At 35.0% G+C, this 15210-nt stretch overlaps 1 long non-coding RNA gene across 1 annotated transcript; it reads right to left on the reverse strand.

Moving 5' to 3' along the window:
- Positions 1 to 10777: 10777 nt before the first annotated feature.
- LOC145612352 (uncharacterized) lies at positions 10778 to 13633 on the reverse strand. The gene is made up of 5 exons (XR_014106582.1): positions 13245 to 13633; positions 12145 to 12225; positions 11962 to 12050; positions 11772 to 11849; positions 10778 to 11045 (listed from the first exon to the last, which is right to left on the reverse strand). It is a non-coding gene; the product is annotated as an uncharacterized LOC145612352 (long non-coding RNA).
- Positions 13634 to 15210: the final 1577 nt, after the last annotated feature.

The raw sequence follows: 15210 nt of genomic DNA on the forward strand, positions 1-15210 counted from the left end.
CTACACTCTTAGAATTAGCATCTTTACATGCCAAAATAGGGCCCTCATCATGATGCATTAAGTAAATTTCAAGATCCATGTAATTTTTACTTAACTCTATCAACTCCAACACTTCATTATCACCCCTCAATAATTCTCCTGAGACATCTTGCACACTCATTCCTGGGATTAGATACAACATCCCAGCTACACACGCATACCCACACTTCTATACTAATTCAAGTAATTAACTCCCAATTACATAGTATATCAGAGTCCACAACAAAAATCCCTACCCATACCATAATAATAAACCAACTCCCCATTTCCAACAATTTTGAATTTTCCGCCATGCCAGAACCAAATGGTAAGATTATCAAAAAAGATAGACATGTTACCAACATATCAAACACATAATTGCAAAAAATCAACGCCTACAAATAAACCACAATTATCACATCTATCCATCTAATCAACCAAAACAATTCACATAATCGCAAAAATCAACCCTAACATCAATTCGCATTGCACAATTAACAAGTAATTCAACTCAATTAAACCTATTAAAGTTAGCATCATATTAGCCTAATCACACCATAACACAACAATCTTGCACGCAAATTAATACAATTATTCGAATTACACATACGTAAATAAGAGAAATTAAGGGAAATTTTAAGCTCAGTTACATACCTTTCCAGTCTCAATTCCAGATTTTTCTAGGGAGAATTGAACCTTGCACCGTCTTCCAAACCACCCACTTCAGTCCTTTTTCACTACCACTCAGGTGAGAGGCAAAATTGAATGGGCTACCAAACGCTATTGCGCGTTTTTAATGGAGTTTGCAAAGAGGACGAAATAAGGACAGAGAAATTGAATGTAACACAGGGTGGGCTATGGATAGGGATGGCAGTGGATCTGGACCCGACCCGGATCCGTGAATCCAGATCCGTTTTTCACGGATATGGGTCTTCAAATTTTGGACCCGTTGGATCCGGGTCGGATCCGGGTCCTGTTGAAAAATACGGATCTGGGTCCGGGTCTAACTCTCAGACCCGGACCCGGATCCGTTTACCCGTTTTATATATATAAAAAAGGCTAAAATTTCTAATAGTGATCACAAGCTCACAAATTTCGGCCCAGACCAAAGTCGGTATCTTTCACTTTCATAATTTCATTACAATTTACCCTAACTTTCCCTCTCTAGTTTCCAATCTCCACTCTCCACCCCGTACTTCTAAGTCCTAACTTGTCAAATCGGCGGCGTAACGGCACCAAAGACCATCTCTAATCGCAAGATAGCCTCCATTTACTCCCTTTTATTTCTTTAATTTGTTGTTTACCTTTTGTGAGCAAATAAAGTAAGGTTGTAGTTCATTTTTGTTTTTGATTTTTTGTCCAAGTTTTTGTTTGATTTGATGGATCTCATTCATGTTTATATGCTGTGATTTTGTGGGTTTATTTGTACTTGGTATTTTTTTTTATTTTTGGCTAGTCTATCACCGTACATGTTTATGCTTCCTTCTCCAATTTATAGTTACAAATCTTGCGATTTTTTGTGTTTTTAATATGTATTTATGTTGTGATTTTGTTTTTTTTTTTGTAATTTGCAATTATGTGCAGGACCCGTTTTGGACCCGGACCCGGACTCAGATCCGTTGGATCCGTCGGATCTGGATCTGGGTCTTTAATTTCTAGACTCGACAGATCCGGGGCGGATCTGGATCCATTGTTGAAAAACGGATCTGGATGCGGGTCCATCCAGACCCGGTCCAGATCCGACCCGTTGCCATCCCTAGCTATGGGTAGTTGGGTAATAAATGTCATGTTGGTAATTTAGGAGGGAAAACAAGAGTCAACCCTCACCATTGAACAGTTGAACAAGTTTTAGCCGGTTACTAGTAAAATGTCCTATTTTAAAAAAATAGGGGTAAAAGATCGTTTTATTGTGAGAATTTCAAAAGGTCGTTTTATTTTAAACGGACGGAACAAAGGTCATAATTTTACCTGTCAAATTTTCCTTTTTTTTATTTTCCCTCTAAAATCATTCATTGCCCAAGAGTCAAGGAGTTGCGTTACACTAAATTTCCGCGATTAATGCAACAGGGAGATCAACCGAAAACGCTACATATACATTCATTGTATGTGGGAGCCACATACATTGTGACATGGCATTATGTCATAGGTTCTTTGTTTGGGGCCCAAGATCCACTTGTTTTCAAATTTCATTCAAATTTGAATGATAATTCAAAGGTTTGAATTTCAAATTACATGTCATTTCCAATGTAATTAATTTATTACTACCTCCTTTAATTTTTAGGAAAAATTGCTCCCATTAATCTGAACTTTGCCTCGTCCGCCCAAATAAATCTATACTTTCGATTATTATATATCAGTCCCAACTTTAGGGAGTATTAATTTCTATTGCACCCAACATGTCATCCAACCTGATGTAGCAAGTTACCTAGACACGTGTCAACACGTGATAGGTCCAAAAAAAAATTCAAAAAAAAGAAAAAAAAACAATAAATAAATAAATAAATAAAAACTACCAAACCCAGCCAACCCCCCATTCCCGGAAAACACTCCATCACCACCCCACCCCGCCGGAAATTCACGCCCACCCCCGTAAACCCCTCCTCCGCTGCCGGAAACCTCCGTCCGGCCACCCCTTCCCTTCCCCCACCCCTGAAAACCCCTCCTCCACCCCCAAAAACCCTTTTTCCACCCATTTCCCTTCGACAATCAGCCACAAAATTAACCCTCCCCACCCTTACCCCTTCGACAATCAGCCACGAAATCGGCCACTAACGGCCGATTTAGGGTATTCAGCCCCAACATCGGCCAATTTCGGCCATTTGTGGTCGATTTTGGAGAGGGGCGTTGCGTTGTGGCCACTTTTGGTGGCCAATTTTGGTGGGGAAACGGTCGTTTAGGCCTTTGATGGGTTTTTAGTTAGTAACGGCTAGGAAGGGAGTGTGTCGGTGGTGGTAGTGTGGTGAGCAGGGCGTGTGTCGATGGTGGTGGTGTGGTGCTGGAGGTGCAGCAGCTGCTGAGTTAGTTTTAGGATTTTTTTTTTGTACATTTTTTTTATTTTCTCTATTTTTTTTAACCAATTACATATTGACATGTGTGCAAAAAAAAAAATAATTCACAAATGTTTACCTAATTAACCGGTTGCAAGTCATTTGGATGCAATAAAAAATAATACCCCCTAAAGTTGGGAGTGATAGATAATAATCGAAAATACGGATTAATTTGGGCAGACGAGGCAAAGTTCATATTAATGGGAGCAATTTTTCCTAATTAGGTTGTAGAATTTTCGATTTGGGGGTTTACGAATTGGATTTATTCCCGTTAATTATGTAAACATATATATATATTATTTGTAGAGTTATTGTGTAATTGACTTATTCTTCCTCCATTAATCATATCCAATTCGTAAATGGGTATGTTTGCTAAATATACCCATTTTCAATTGAATTAGTGAAATGAGTCTTCTCTTCCTATCGATTTCAAATGGATTTGGATTTTTGTTGGAATACCATAATGGTTGAGAAAGGGCTGAGGTCGTCGACGACGATGGCGGAAAACCCCTAAAATATTCGAACAATGTTATTAGATATTTTTTTAGTAACTCTGGAAACTATATTTGGTACGAAAAAAATCTGAAAACGATATAACAATTCATACTATGATTTTTAGTAACATAGGAAAGTATATTTGGTAAGAACATATCGATTCTGAGTTACGTGATTGTTTGAAAGCTTTGTCTCTCCCTTTTATTTTATTTTTTTTGTTGTTACCTTTATAGTGATCTTGTGTAATTATTGTTTTGGTAATTATAACTACCAAAGGGTACAAAAAAGTATATGTAATTTTATCGTGGCGTTGATCATGTATAATTGTATTTCTTTAAAATACATTCATGTTTAGAGGAAAAAAGGCCACTCTATCAAGTAAAGAATATGGATAATTTAGCAATGATGATTTTTTAGCAATTCAAAAAATCATTTATTGTGAAAAATGTCATACGCCAATTCAAAATAATGAAGTAAATACTATAAATTTATTGAAGGATCACGTCCAAACAATTAAAAAGTGTATACTTGTCAAAGGAACTTTCTATGTTACCGAGTATCAAATTGTAATAAATGTCTTATTTCTTCTCAAATCCTTAATACACTAGCATCACGATTTGATAAGGTCCCCTAAAAAAAATAATCATTGGCTTGTATTTCATCTACATATAAAATATTTGATTGAAATGTTTTCATTTGCTTATTATTATTATTATTATTATTAAGCCCCCCCCCCACCCCAACTCACCCCATTTTTGTTCAATAAGTTAGTATATTAATTAGTAACCGTTTTTTTGTAACAGAAAAACTTTAATTTAATACTTCTTAATTAGTAACAGGAAATGCTGATTCATGAAATTAGTTATAAACAAAATGGAAAATCTTAGCAATAATAAGTTTTTAGCAATTGAAATAATAATATAGTGTAAGATTTCATTGTGTCATACACGAGAAAAATAATAAAGAAAATATTATAAATCTTGTCGATGGATCACCTTAAAACAATTAAAAAGCATTATTTTACTTGCCAAAGGAACTTTCTATGTTACGTAATATAAAATTATATTAATGTATTATTTCTTCTCAAATGCTTACTAGACTAGCATCGAGATATTAATAATTCCGTTGAAAAAATAATAATTGGATTGTGTTTCATTCTTTATAAAAATGTAACTGAAAAGTCTTCATTTGTATATGTATGCAAGCTATCTTATGTATAATAATGAAAGACGGTTATCCTTTCCTTCTCTTGGAAATACTGTTTAACTTAAGCCCTAATGTTTTTGTTAGTAGTTTATGATACATATCTTATATTCATGTTACTTATAAAATATCAAAAATAGTTATTACAAAGAGTAGTAAGACCAACTAAAATTCAAAACACTTTTCACATTAGTATCTATTGATACTACAATTTTGTACCTCGTTACTAATATAATATGTAACTTGATAAAATCAACTACAACTTCACACATGTTTTTAATGGGGTTCTCTAAACTTTTGTATTCAAATGTAATAGATGCGTGCCATTTTTGGCACTCTTAGGATAAGTTTTCTTCATATTTTTATGCTCGTTTATAGTCTTTTATGTCATGTTTTTAGGGAATAATGCTTGATTTGCGTGTTTGTGTGTTAGTTTAGAGAAATGCGTGCTTTTAACGATTTTCTTATTATTTTATTCATTTCTCGGCTGTTTCTCTCGCTTCACCGTTTCTTTGACTTGTTTTGTAGGTGTGTCGAGCTTCCTGGGATTTAATTATCGAGGAGGAAGCTCAAGTGCATTCAAGGAAGTCAACAGAGCCAAGTTAGGGAAGCCAAGCATGAAAGTCAAGCAACCGAGCAAGCTTCGCAAGCACGAGTTTCAAGGTAGCAGCCCCGAGCATCAAGGCAGCGAGCCCGAGCATCTAGTCACGCTGCCCAAGCTGCCACACGCAGTAGCACACCCGAGCAGCCACACGCGCAGCAGCTTTGCGTAGCAGCACAACCACGCACCAGCAGCCGCGGACGCGGGCCCTGACCCCACGGGTGCTAAGATTATCACTTGATTTGAGAAGATAGCACGAGATGAGCAATCTTCGACAACGACCTTCGCTAAGATTGTGGAAGTTGTCATCAAGATTTGAGAAGATAGCACGAGATGGGCGATCTTCGACGACCTTTGCTAAGATTGTGGAAGTTGTCATCAAAATTTGAGAAGATAGCACGAGATGGGCAATCTTTGACGACCTTCGCTAAGCTTGTGGAAGTTGTCATCAAGATTTGAGAAGATAGCACGAGATGAGCGGTCTTCGACAACATTCGCTAAGATTGTGGAGGTTGTCACCTAGATTTGAGAAGAGCGGTTCGTGATGAGGCGGTCTTCGACGACATTCGCTATGATTGGGAAGGTTGTCACCATGATTCAAGGAAAAGCTCGAGATGTAGCAGCAATGATAGACAGCGTTCCCTATGATGTGGAGAGTTGTCACAAATTTTGAAGATGGCGAAATAAGGTCACCTTCGACGGTCCCTCAAGGTAAAGAAGAGATTGTCTATAGCGGCAATGCACTGCCGTGGCGACGTACGGCCACAACCCTGAAGATGACGACATACAGTTATTTTCGACGATGTTCCCGAAATACTGTGGAGGATTGTCACCAAGAATATTGAAGGCGACGACATATGGTTATCTTCAACAATGGCGTTCACGAGGCACTATGGAGGTTGTCACAAACAACAAATGAAGCAACAGTAAAATGGTTACTATCAGAGACGTGTGCTCGACGGTGCAAGATACGCGTTTCTTAACTCTTTTATCTGTTTAACTAATGATTAGTTTGCAGGTATTGGCGTTATAAGAATGATTTGGAATCGTAGAACGTTCTAAATTGTTCTCCGTCCCTATCGCTACATTGACTTTTGTTTTCGAAACATAAGTTTCTCCAAACTCAGTCAAAGTGGGGGCTTCTGTAGACACCCATTTGTGTCTCCCCAAAACCAAACCCAGTGATGAATACCTGTCACGTCAAACCATAATCGAATAAGGTGAAAGTGTGAAAAGTCAAGTGTTGCGGTTAGTCTTTATTAAAATCCTTCTTTCTGTTTTCGAAAACCCACTCTATTTTATAAAAACGTCCAATCCAGTTTAGTTTCATCCATGATAAGGGTCCAATAATGGTGTAGATGGATGGGGCTTTAAAAGACCTTTCCAACGATATATTATAAGCCCAATTCCGATGAATAATGAGGAAGTTATGGCCAAAATACTAAACTGGGCCCAAACCGAATTTTACCTACGACCCAATGATCATGTGGAGGGTCCAAAGGTTTAGTCCTATTCCTAAACTAATTAGGATTGATTAGAATCTTCTATAAGTTTTTAAAATATCTTAATTATCCTTTTTTGAAAAGATAAGATTATAGAATTTGATTTAAATATAAACTTTCCTTTTTTAAAACTTTTCTAATTCTATTCGGATTTAAACATGTTCAAAGATAGTCATATATTATTTTCGCGCCTTATATTTTTTATCCAAATTTTATATGTTTGGATAGATCTTGAAATTATCTTTCCAATGATATATTATAATAATAATTCCGAGCTATAACGAAAAAGATATTAAAGATATACGAAACTCTATCCAAAACTGACACCGTCCTACTATTTCGGCCATATATTTTTATCTACAAAAGATTTTAATCTGATTCCAATTGCATTAGAAAGTAGACTTCAAGAACTTTCCAACGACATATTATATGTCTTATTTGAACTTCTAGATCAATAGATATGATAAAACCAAAATCCGCAAAAACTGTCTCTGTCGCCAAACGACAGGTTTGTCGCCTCGCGACAGACCCTGTCGCCTGGCGACAGGATAAATTTCTGGCGACAAGGACGGTTTGTTAGCGACAACGTGGAGTTTTATTCCTCTTCAAATTCTGACTATTTTCTTATAAATAGGGTCCTCGGATCCCCGTCATCAATCTAACAATCAACTTCTCATCAACTTTCATCAATTCTCCCAATCAATTCTCTCTATCAACTTTCATCAACTCTCATCATTAATTCTCTCTGTTCTCCCTCTAAGCAATATAGCTTATTCTTTCTCTTTTTCTAAACCAACCTTTTTACATACAATATTCCGCATTCACAAGATTTAGAATCTCTTAGCCAAGTTCGAAGTTGCCTTCGCCCTAGACGTGCAAGGTTTGATATTTTCTGAGGGTTTGGTCCAAATCTAGTCAAAAATTTATTTCATTTGATTTCAATTTAATTCTTTGATTGTTCTTTATTACTTTCATTGAAGTTTACTAACTTGTGTATTTTGTTATTAGAAAGAGGTACGAGGCTTCAAAGTATGTAATCTTATTACCCTCTTTCAATGTAGAAAGCATGCTTATTATTGTTTAACATTCCTAGTATCATGTTAGGATGCTTTTAATGCTTTCTAGTATCATGTTAGGATGTTATTTTATGCTTTCTAGTATCATGTTTAGGGTGCCTTTACTCTTTTCTAATATTGTGATAGCATGTTAGTACCATGTTAGGTTTAAAGCTTTGATCTTTATTGTTTAGTGACATGCTAGGATTTGTTATTAATCTTGTTAGTATCATGCCTAGGATCTTGCTATTATATTTAAGCTTTATTATGCCTTATCATGATTATCATTATATTATGATTATTATTATTACTTATTGATTTATTATTATGTTGCTTGATATATTTTATTGTTATTGCTTGATCACACCTTTTATGATTGTTAAAGGGAATTTGTACTTGGAATCACTCTTAATAAGATAATTAATAATTTGGTTTAGGCTAATGTGATTTTAACTCAAGTGATCGCCAATAATAGATTTGTTTGTGCATTAATTTCAACCAACATAGATAAACAGGGTAGGTTTAATATGATGTTTGTATGTTATTCGAAAAGCGCGCATGAAATACGAGCAGAACAAAGTAGAGGCCTATTTTATAGGGCGGGCCCTTTCTTTTATAGATTGGATTCGTACCCTCATCCCCGAGCCCTGTTTGGTTCAAGACCTTATGGAGTTGACGGTCCTTTGGATTGTCTTTTGGGTTTACAAGTTCCTAAAACTTGTTGGCGACTCTTTTGCTCTCTTTTCTTTCCCTTTGGAACGCCACCGTACTTTAGTGTATGATCACAATGGGGTTCAAGTTTGGGATCATAATGCCTGAAATATTCCCTACAGTGTGCAAATTGCTAATATAAATAGTTAATTATTTTACTTATACTTAGTATACGCTAATATAAATAGTTAATTTTTTTCTTAATAAAGGTCGGTATAGGATTTGTTACTAATTTGATTAGTATCTAACACATTTGAATTTGTACATGATCAGTGGAAAAATATGATTTTACTTAAACAATTCTTCTTGTTACTAAATATATATGTATCAGCCATGAAAGTCGCAAGGACTGAAAATTAATTACCCGTTCAAGTTCAGAATCCAGTTTGAAAATTCGTGGAAATCTTACTACGAGAAATGAATGACATTATTTCAATATAAAATATATATTATGTAAATTGATATCATATATTGGAATTTAATTAGCCATTCACCGTTAATTGTTTAATGGGAAAAGCGAGATAGATAAGTGCAATGAAATTCATTTAATTAAATTAAAGAAATGTTAGAAATAAATCGATCATGGTGGATTGTTGATTGTCCAAAATCAAATTTGTTTGTCCAATAAACATGCTCCCGAATAGAAAATTCTGATAACTTCATTTGAGTAACAATTGTCGGCGTTGGATTCCGTAATCTTCACCGGCGTCCTGTTCATTTTCTCCGGCGACCTCATTATATTAACCTATATAATGGTTGTGATACCATCAATGATAAAGTAATAGAAATTTTAGAAAAAAAAAAAAATCATTTGTGCATTAAATGCGGTTAAGTGCCAAGATATTTCGCCAATCATTTTCCCGCTTTAGTAGCTTCTTAGCGCCATTGAGGGTGAAATTTTCCCCCCTAATATGTTGAATAGTTTAGAAGATGGTAGACATTATTCTTGTTGTTTAATTTAATTACTCAGGTTAAGGTGTTGTAATTACCTTAAACAAGTATTAGAAGCTTGACCTTACTTAAGAGGGAAGAAACAAAGTTTGAGTAGTTTTATTTGTTGATGGAAGAACCTCCATTATGAGGGAGAAATTAAAGCAGCCGCAGCCGCACGATTTGGGTGGCGCTCACCCGACCGGGCGCGAGGGTGGACTTGTGACTAATCTCCTTCGCCCTATCGGGCGCGAGGGAGATGATGAATATCGCTATTCAGGTTGGCCCGATCGGGCGCACGTCAGTTCAGTTTTGTGGATGACGGTTTTCTTCCATTATGCTATGTTCTTTGTCAGTTGTTTTGGTGAATTTTGGCAGAGAAAAGTGCTACAATATATATATGTCTTAGATATATGAAGGAAAGAACGAGAGAAAAATATGGCAGTTGAATATTTTTCTTGAAAACAATTTGCAAAACCCATTTGTCATCATCATAAATTATCATAAGTTTGGTTACATTAGATCACAAACATACTACACACTGTTGTGATTGTCTTCGTTGTATCTACTAGTAATTTCGTAATACCCGGTGTGTAAATTCAGGGTCGAAATATTACTTTGGGAAACTGATTTCGTTCAGGCCTCGAAGTGTTAATTTGTTCAATTTTGTGTCATTTTTGTGACCCGGTAAATCAATTTCCCCAACATAATATTCCCTCTTCTTTTTTTGGCTCTTGCTTATGTGGCAGCAACTCATTAGGAATGTATGTGGGTTCTACATACAGTGAATGTATGTGTATCACTGTCCGGAGATCAACCAATACTTCTTAATTCGATATTTTGCTTTCCAAAAATCTCTTTTATTTTCAACTCCTAATTTCTTTTGCCACTAGTGGAAAAAAGGCCATCCGTAACGGGCAAAAAGGGCCCATCCGTAACGGGCAACGTTCGTTACGTATGCGGCCGTTACGGATGGCCATTGTTATTCGTAACGGGCGTTTCAGTTGCCCGTTACGAATAACCCATTATTTGTAACGGGAATTTCAAACACCCGTTACAAATAACCCCGTTATTCGTAGCGGGCACATGTTTTGCCCGTTACGAATAACGGGGTTATTTGTAACGGGCAGGTTCTGCCCGTTACGAATACTGTGAGATCCAATTAAAAAAAATAACGGGCACATAAAATGCCCGTTATAAATAAGTACTGTGAGATCCAAATCCAAATATTTGTTTTCATGGCACTAGTATTATCAATCATGTCATACACACCAAATTTATTTTACAATTAAAAACTGCTTACAAACTCATAATATTGTAAAAGGTTAATGATTTAAAAAAATGTAAATAATATTATAGCTTAACAACTTCCTAGTGCAATAGTAACAGCAGAGCAGCAGCAACCATAAGCAGCAGCAGCAACCATAAGCAGCAGCAGCAGCAACATAGAAAAGTCCCCAATCTTTAATTTTTTCCTTCTCACCTAATCCAATCAATGAAAAAAAAATCAAAATCACAAAAACAGATAACACCAAATTAATAACACAAAGAGAGAAAGAAAGTTACTTATTTTGCTTGAATATACCCAGATTTCTTTAAGAAAGAATAGAGATTAAATATAAAGAAAGAATGAGAGTGTGAGATAGAGAGAGCTTCTAAGACAACTCAAGTACTCAACGCAACTACAACAAACACATATGCATCAATTGAACCAATCAACCATTCATGGCCAGTTGAGTAATTAAACTCTTATATTATTAAAGAAGAATAATAAAAGAGTTGAATTACTCAACGCATCACTATTTTGTTAAACGTAAACACTTAAAAGGATTAAATTTCCAGCATAGGTAATAGAGAGAATAACTGGGGGATAAATGATTCAAAATGGCCTTGACCTTATAAGAAAATTTACTTCCATCTAGACCTACTATATAATGTAAGAGAAAAGCTCAATATGAGCGGCAATAATTTTAACTCGGCACAACACTTTGAACAACAAAATGATAAGGCCTTATCATATGAAGCTAGAATTCTATTAAAGCTGATGATTATTTAAAACTAAACACAAACTTGAACTCTCCATTCCATGTCATATGTTTCGACAAACAACAGAAGACTAGAAGACAAACAAAGTTCATTAAAAAAAATTCCAAGCTCAACTCTTACGTATGTTTATATTTTCTATCAATTTTCAATGCTTAGACCATACCTTTTGCTACGTCGGAAGTAAAGTAGACCGTATTTCAAGTCCTTAAAACATGTCTGATGAGTTATCACTTGGGTTGTGCTGTAAAAAAAAATACAGAGCTATCAAAGTGAACAGGATTTCTACTTCCTTGCAAGTACTATTAGCCAAAGGATTTGAAAAGATTTAGACAGGTGTAAATTTTATTCAATACCTGACTCGTAGAAGTTATATAAGCCCTTGATACTGAGTGAGTTATCTGAGTATTGTTGCGATCCACCCTTAAAGCCTCCAAATGAAATGCTGATCAACAAGAACAGTCATCAATGTAAGAGTTGAAGGCTGTGATAAGACAATTGATTTCGGACAGAAAGGCTATTAGATTGTGAGAAGTTACCTTGCTCAGGGACATGCTTCACATCTTCAAATTCTTAAACCTTTACTTATCTATTTTTATTTCCTACACTTAGCCAACACCCTGCAGATTGGATATAATGTCAAAGATAACAAATAAATGCCAAAACAAAATGTTGGAGAAACAAAATGAGTACATTAAGGACTTCGTGATTTAAAAAGTGAGACAAAAGCTACATACGAATTATAAGGCTTAATTTAACAATATAACATTAGCTGCAAATGCAATGTGATTAAGAAAGATGGAACTGCTAACTACTTAGCCACACAAAAGTAACTTTTCTACTACATACACCGAACTATGAAGAATACTCCACTAGATACATCCAACAAAAATTACAATAGTTCATACCCGAAATCATAACAAGACATAAATCAAGGAAATAGGCCACAATAACGAACATAGGCACATAAAGATACATGACATCACAAACATGAATTTCAAAAAAATAACAAAATATCAAAGATCTCTAATAAAAACTTCGTTGACTTAAACGGCCGATGATTTCTACAACCAAATTAAACGACCTTCAAACCACCATCATCACCTAAAATTTGTTTGAGTATATAGAATCCAAATTATTCAAGCAAAATTAACTGACTGTTTGAGTATAGAACTTAAATTGGGCTAATTTGTTGCTCGTTTTCAGAGGCACACCAACTGTCATTTTGTAGAATCCCAAGTATAAATCAAGTTAAATAATTATTCAATACACTTTGCAAATTAACAAATATAACAATCAAATAATTACAAATAAACAACCTAAAATAAACAAAATTCATATTAAAATCAGAAAAAACAAACTAAAATTTCATTCTTCGCAACAATTAATCCTCAATTCACAACAAAATAATCACCAAAATTAAAATATCCATCAGCCAAAACCTATAAAATCATCGATTAACTAATTCCATAAACAGATTGAAACACCAACAAGAAATGAATCATCCAAAATACGATAAATAAATTAAAAAACGAAATTCAAGATCTGTAACTAACTTAAATCCTAATTCATCAAACAAAAAAATTAAAAAAAAATCGACATGAATGCAAGAAAAAGAGGAGAGGGAAAGAGGCAAAACCCGAGGAGGAGTATCGCTGCCGCCGTTTTGCAGAGATCTGGCGGATAATCGCCTTATCGGTGCCAGAAAATAGCAAATTAAACCTCTTCGATCTACAAAATCAAGCTCTAATACTTAATCCTTCTTCGTTACCCACCTAATCAACCCCAAACAATAAAAAAACAATGTCAAATCGAGAAAACAGACAAAAAAAAAAATTAATCAAATCAAATAAAAAATCAGAAAAGGGGAAATTGAAGGGAGGTTCATCAATATAATGGAGCAAGAAGAAAGAAAATGGAGGTAAGGAGAAGTGGAGAGAAAGTTAAGAGCGATCCGAGAAGAGAGAGAGAGAGAGAGAGAGATAGGGTAAGAGAGAGGAGAGAGAGGAGTATGAGACGGCTGCTAGATCGAAAAGGTGAAGTGATAAGAAGTTACACGCTTTTAGGGTTTTTAAGTATTAAACCTATTCGTATCGGGCAATTGGTGCACGTTACGAATCCCAACTTATTTGTATCGGGCAAAACGCTGCCCGTTACGAATAGCTTGATTTTTGTAACGGACATTATTTTGCCCGTTACGAATACTCTTTTCCGTACCACTTTGCTACTTTAATGTAACGGACAGTTATTTTGCCCGTTACAAATAGGTTTCTTGTAACTGGCAAACTACTGCCCGTTACAAATAGGCTGTTACAAATGTCATTTTTTCCACTAGTGCGCCTCTTTGTATATCTTTGTCTTTCAAGTACCAAAATTGAAGCTCATGTCAAAAAAAAAAAAAAAAAAAAGAAAAAAGAAAAAAAAAATCTAGTACTTTAATTGGAGCTTATGCAGAGACTGTTGGGTATCGAAGCTCATCTATACTATATATTAAAAGGCGTTCCTAATCAAGGATACATGCAACGTGTCACCCCTCTCTTCCACCAAGAGCATGCCACATCACCCAATTAGAAATGTGAATGCCACGTGTCATTTGAAAAAAGTGTTTTTGTCAAGAATCGAACTTGAGCATATTGAAAAATAAATAAGAAGTCATACCAACTTTGCTATCTAATAATATGGTTAACTTATTCTTCTTAAATATATTTAATGTAGATCATGAGAGTGGTTTTATTTGTACTTTTACATGTCAATATTTTTTTAGACTAAATCTAAAATAAAAATATTTAACACTATTATGCACATACAAAATATTAAAAGTAAAGTTTTATCTACATTAAAATATAATATATGAAAACTATAATATATTAATTATTAACGTATCTTTCCTCAAAAAAAAAAAAAAAAAAAAATATTAACGTATCGACCCGGGGCATCGTCCGGGCTAAACACTAGTTAAAGATTAAAAGCACGTTTGCAAGGTAATACTTTCGAGCACCCAAACTTTGAAAATTAAAATCTTAAAACCCACTGTTCTAGTTCTACACACAGGAAATTAAAAATTAATTTAAAAAAAAAAATCCAATTGAACCCCTAATTTTTGGGGTTTTTAAAAATCAATTTAAATTGTAATTTCAAGATGTGAACAACTCATGACATTCATAGAGCATTAGCTTTGTGCGGTTATACAGGCCATAACAAGCACCATGAAACTTCAATCCATGTTTTGGTAACACTCTATTTAAAAGTTGCAGCTCATTTCGATGATGACGATCAAGCCGAATTTGATTTTGCCATGGCATGTTTATGTGACAGGGAAAGGAAGGAGAATTCAAAGGAGTATATTTCTGAGGAAATTCAGAGGAGCTAGTACTCACGGGATAAGGAGAATGGTCAATTGGGTGGTTGATTAAGCACAGTCAGCGCCACTTAGATCAATCCACCGGCTGTAACAGGTCAGTGATACACCCGTAAGTATTTGTTTTCATATTGATGATCGTATTTTATTTAATCATCAAATAAAGAGCAAGCATTAACCTTGGATTAATTGGGTGGGTGTATATAACAAATTCTAATTTTGAAAAGGTAAACATGTAAAAAGTGGT

The sequence above is a fragment of the Chenopodium album genome, chromosome 24 (assembly GCF_948465745.1).
Source record: "Chenopodium album chromosome 24, dcCheAlbu1.1, whole genome shotgun sequence".
NCBI classification, from domain to species: Eukaryota; Viridiplantae; Streptophyta; class Magnoliopsida; order Caryophyllales; family Amaranthaceae; genus Chenopodium; species Chenopodium album.